The following is a 5,407-nucleotide window of genomic DNA, read 5'->3' on the forward strand; positions in this document are numbered from 1 at the left end:
CTGGATCTAGATCGAAGTCGAGGGAGGTGGGTGGGCGTGTCAGGAGGAAGGGGAGGGGAGAGAACGTGACTGGAGGGAGGGGATAAGGGGTGATAGCAATGGCGCACTGGTAGGGGTGCGCCATACGTATAGATAGCAATGGCGCATCTTTTACTAGTGCGCCATTACTAGTTTAAACTAGTAATGGCGCACGGTGGAACAATGCGCCATTAGTAGTTTTGCAAAAAAAGGAATAAAAAATATAATAAAAAAACAACATTAGTGGCGCACTTTCCGACAGGTGCGCCATTACTAGTTACAACTAGTAATGACGCACTGAGTCTGGATGCGCCATTAGTATGTTTGGACAGACGTACTAGTTCAATTTTTTTGATACTAATGGCGCATTAGTAGTTTCAACTCTAATGGCGTATCAGAAGGTGGTGCGCCATTAGTATATACTAATGGCGCACCGCTTGTCTGGTGCGCCATTAGTGTCAATCCCATCTATAGCCCTTTTTCTAGTAGTGACAATTCTCTCAAAGAAGAATTCGACATGCCAAAACATGCATAACGGTTGAAAAGGAATAAAGCTAGATAAAAAAAAAAGAGTAAATACTTGCGAAGAAAGTATGGAAGGCCAAGACAGTAGTTGAAAAATAAAATAAAAAAAGAAGAAGATAAAGGGCCCAACCGGGTTCGCACCAGTGACCTATTGATCTGCAGTCAATTGCTCTACCACTGAGCTATGGACCCATTGACATTATTAAATTTAACCCTAATAAATATATAATTAGATAAGCAATAAGATAGACGGTGCGCACATATCCTTGTGTTTAAAACATTAAATATTATTTGGTTCACTCTGTATTATGATTGGAAATTCAACATCAGTTAGTATATGGATATAATGGATTAGAATGCTAGGTAGGAACTTACACATGCTCATATCCTCTCTCTTTTTTTGTGAAAAAAAAAGATATGAGTTCTTCAACCTCAGCTTATGGATTGTCAATTCCAGCTTTTATGTAACAAGCTACTTTTGGGTTATGCAAACTATTCTTAGATTCTTTTGAAGGGGCCTAATTGGAGAAATGTTCTTTGTACGTGTCTACAAATACATATATCAGTCTATCATGCTCCACAGAGTATAATTGCCTTAATTTTGAAGTAATTGAGAACTATTCGAACAACGGTAACCATCTAAATTCTAATGTAAGCATAACAATCCTCTCAAAGAATCGATAGGCCCAAAAATACATAACGGATGAAAAGGAATAAAGCTAGATATGGTAAAAAAAGAAGAAGAAATACTTGCGAAGAAAGTGTGGAAGGCCAAGACAGTAGTTGAAAAAGGAAATAAAAATAGAAGGAAAAGGGCCCAACCGGGTTCGAACCGTTGACCCATTGATCTGCAGTCAATTGCTCTACCACTGAGCTATGGACCCATTAATATTATTGCATTTGACCCTAATTAATATATAATTACACAAGGCAATAAGATACTAGATGGTGCACCCGTATCCTTGTGTTTAAATATTAATTGGTTCACTCTCTATTATAAATGCAAATATTAATTGAAGATATCACCCCTTTATATGTGATCCTTCACATTGCCCTAGGCATCCCCGGAAACGACATTCTCCCCCGACATGTGGTGGGATCTTTCGGATTTATGAACTCAAAACAGGGAATTGGTGTATGTTACATCAAGTTCAACTTTCTCATAGTACCATGCCACTTTTGGATTGTGTAGACCATTCTTAGATTCTTTTAAAGGGCCCTGATTCGTGAAATGTTCCTTGCTACATGTCTAACAATGCGTACATTGGTCTACCATGCCCCACAGCATAATAAGCTCAATTTTGGAGTATTTGAGAACTGGTCGAATAGCAGTGACCATCTAGTGTAAAGCACAAACGGTTCTCAGACCCAAAGATACATATAGCAAATGAAAAGGGAATAAAGATAGATATGGTTAAAACATAGAACATGGAAGTAAATACTTGCGAAGAAAGTGGACACAAGGCCAAGACAGTAGTTAAAAATGGAAATAAAAATAGAAGAAAAAAGGGCCCAACCGGATTCGAACCAGTGACCTATTGATCTGCAGTCAATTGCTCTACCACTGAGCTATGGACCCATTTATATTATTGCAAATGACCCTAATTAATATATAATTACACAAGATATAAGATAGACAGTGCAATCTTTGTGTTTAAATACTCCCTCCGTTCCATAATGTAGTGCCTATAGATTTTTGCAAAAGTCAAACATTGCAAACTTTGACCATATCTATAGAGAAAAGTAGGTACATCTAGAATACCAAATGCACATCACTGGATACATCGCAAGTTATATTTTCAGAATGTACATGTTTGATATTGTAGATGTAGATAGTTTTCTCTATACACTTGGTCAAAGTCGGCAAAGTTTGATTTTTACAAAAATCTGTAGGCACTACATTGTGGAATGGAGGGAGTATTATTTGGTTCACTCTGTATTATGAATGAAAATTGAACATCAGTTTGTATCCTTGCAGATTTAGATATGGATTAGAATGCTAGTTAGAAACTTACACATACTCATATCAGTTGTATGCGCCATAATAAATTAGATACATGTACTTCAAGCTGTGCTCACGGATTGCCAATTCCAGCCTTTAAGTAACATGCTATTTTGGGGTTATGCAAACCATTCTTAGATTCTTTTAAAAGGGCCTAATTGGAGAAATGTTCTTCCTACGTGTCTAAAAATACGTATATCAGTCTATCATGGTCCACAGAATATAATACATATCTGCCATAATTTTGAAGTAATTGAGAACTATTCAAACAGCGGTAACCAACTAATGTAAGCATAACAATCCCATGAAAGAAGAATCGACATGCCAAAAAATACATAAGGCATGAAAAGGAATAAAGCTAGATATGTTGAAAAAGAAGAGTAAATACTTGCGAAGAAAGTGTGACAGTAGTTGAAAAAGAAGATAAAAATAGAAAGAAAAATACAAAAGGGCCCAACCGGGTTCGAACCGGTGACCTATTGATCTGCAGTCAATTGCTCTACCACTGAGCTATGGACCCATTGTTGTAGTTGCATTTGACTCAACCTTTATCTAAAACAATCCATGAGCTGTGAGCATCAATACCGAGAGGTACTGCTCTCCTGTCAGATTTTGACTTTCTCTGTTGCATATTCGCACTGATATGTCTTAACGAGATCTGTTGCAATGTATTTGGAGAAATGGTTTCGAATTCATATGTTCGAGACGTCTTTTTGCTGGCATGATTTTTATTATTCCCTAGTGATTACTCCTACATTTTTATGTTTTTCGCCAGGCAAGCAGATATCTTTGAAACCTGCTCCAGATATTTTCCCTCCTACAGTTGATGTCCTAGAATTGTCAGTTTTGTTCTTCAACCTGTGCCCTATTGGCAGAAGATGTTGCTTGAGAAAGTGTGTCCAGAAGATAGGCCCAGGGGTTTCATTTTTGAAAATCTGCCCATTTCTTTGCATCCATGTGATCGAACATCCCATGATTATGATGTACATGGAAATGTTTCTAGCAAGAATTTGAATGACTAAGCTGACTTCATCAAAGAGGGAGATATTTATATACCTCTGTGCTTGGCAGGTAGTATGATGGAATTCCAACAACTTGAATAAATGAACATTCCAACAATTTTGAACACATGAGCAATCCAACAAAAAAAAGATGAATAGCAGTCTCCACCACTTTTTTTTTTGCGGGGGTAAAAAGGGTGTATTAATCAAGAGCAAATCAGTTCATCCCTACACATATTAGGGATTTTGTCCGGCCCGGACTGGATCCAAACAACAATGCGATCCTTAGTCCTACCAAAGTTCGCTAAAAAATGACTAACATTATTCTGCTCTCGACTAATATGCATAATGATACACTCCCTTTCACCCATGAGTCTCTTTATTTCTTGCACCACCATGGCGTACTGAGACCGATCCTGATCCTTTGAGTTCACCATCTGCACAGCCAGCAAGCTGTCACACTCAACTATTATCGGTAGGTTAGTCCATTGATGAGCTAGGGCTAGGCCTTCCATGCATCCGGCCAGCTCGGCATGCAAAACGTCCGGGCAGGACCATAGGGACCGGCAGGCAGAAAAAATGATAGAACCATCATGGCCACGCAGTGGAGAAGGAACCATCCACATTTAGCTTAGCCCAATTCTCAGGTGGCACTTGCCATTTCCTGGTCGCTGGGTGTGAGGACTTCACATGTGATGATATGGGCGCTGCAATACCTTCATCCATGACCGCCATCTTGCCTTTCACCAAGTCTGCTGCCGAGTACTGGTTCATGCCTAGCAGAGAATTTACATAGCTTTGCAAGAATCTCCTCGAGGCCTCGACAGGGGGTGCCGGCTTTGCATGTGTGATCTCATTTCGTACGTGCCAGGACCTCCACATCACCATCAACACCCGTAGACGATCTCCTTCATTCAGATCAGCAAGGACATCTAAGAGCCATTCTGGTCCTGTGTTGCGCATCGTACGGATGTCCGGGATGCTCCAGACCTGCGCCATTGCTCGTCACAGCTCGACTGCAGACGGGCACCTGCAGAAGACATGAAAGGTGTCCTCTCGTTCGAGACCACACAAGGGGCACACGTCAGATGTCTCCATATGGCGATCAAACTTGTTCGCCCAAATAGCTAACGAGTTCGTCACAACACGCCAACCAAACACACGCACCTTTGGAGGAGCAGGGCACCTCCATAAGAATGCCCAGACGGCACAGACAACTCGAGCCGCGCCAGATGGCAAGAGAAGACCACCATCTGGCCCACCTGGAACCCTGCGTCGTCGCGCCAGCTCCGTGCATCCACCACCACCCCATCCGCGTCGACGAGCTCCAAACGCCGCCCTCGCCGGCGAATCGAACCCGACCGGAAAATCAGCAGCGCTGTACCGAGATTTGGTACGAAGTCGCATCGGAGTCGCGTGTCGCAGAGAGATCACGTGTCGCACGGGAGCCGTGTACCGCACTCCATCTTCTCCATACTCCAGCGCCCCTGCTCGGGCCGCACCTGTCCATGGACAGGGTGCGGCTCCTCGACGGGTACCAGATCCCAGCAGCAATGTCCGTCATGGTGAACGCCTGGGCCATCGGGCGGGACCCGGGCGTTTGGGGTGAGGATGCTCATACTTTCAGGCCCGACAAACTAGGTGTGCACTTGAAATTGCATATACTACTTCTCGTTGGTAGAATCTACAAAATGTTCTACACCAAAAATTCAAAATTTGATCACGTAGATACCAAGAGACTTCAGAGATATGTAGTAGAAGATACTTACATATCAATATGATCTTGATGATATCACCTTCATTTACAAAATCTTGGACAAGATACCAAGATACGTCAGAGGCAGTGGCGGAGCTATGTTGG

The 5,407-nt window shown here is 41.9% G+C and overlaps 4 non-coding genes across 4 annotated transcripts; all 4 read right to left on the reverse strand.

The window, feature by feature from the left end:
* Positions 1 to 663: 663 nt before the first annotated feature.
* On the reverse strand, positions 664 to 735 carry TRNAC-GCA. Its single transcript has one exon. It is a non-coding gene; the product is annotated as a tRNA-Cys (tRNA).
* A 620-nt stretch (positions 736 to 1,355) lies between these two features.
* On the reverse strand, positions 1,356 to 1,427 carry TRNAC-GCA. The gene has a single exon. It is a non-coding gene; the product is annotated as a tRNA-Cys (tRNA).
* Positions 1,428 to 2,050: 623 nt separating this feature from the next.
* Positions 2,051 to 2,122, reverse strand: TRNAC-GCA. Its single transcript has one exon. It is a non-coding gene; the product is annotated as a tRNA-Cys (tRNA).
* An 871-nt stretch (positions 2,123 to 2,993) lies between these two features.
* TRNAC-GCA lies at positions 2,994 to 3,065 on the reverse strand. The gene has a single exon. It is a non-coding gene; the product is annotated as a tRNA-Cys (tRNA).
* Between the last annotated feature and the right edge of the window lie 2,342 nt (positions 3,066 to 5,407).

This window comes from Triticum dicoccoides, chromosome 5B (genome assembly GCF_002162155.2).
Source record: "Triticum dicoccoides isolate Atlit2015 ecotype Zavitan chromosome 5B, WEW_v2.0, whole genome shotgun sequence".
Taxonomy (NCBI): Eukaryota; Viridiplantae; Streptophyta; class Magnoliopsida; order Poales; family Poaceae; genus Triticum; species Triticum dicoccoides.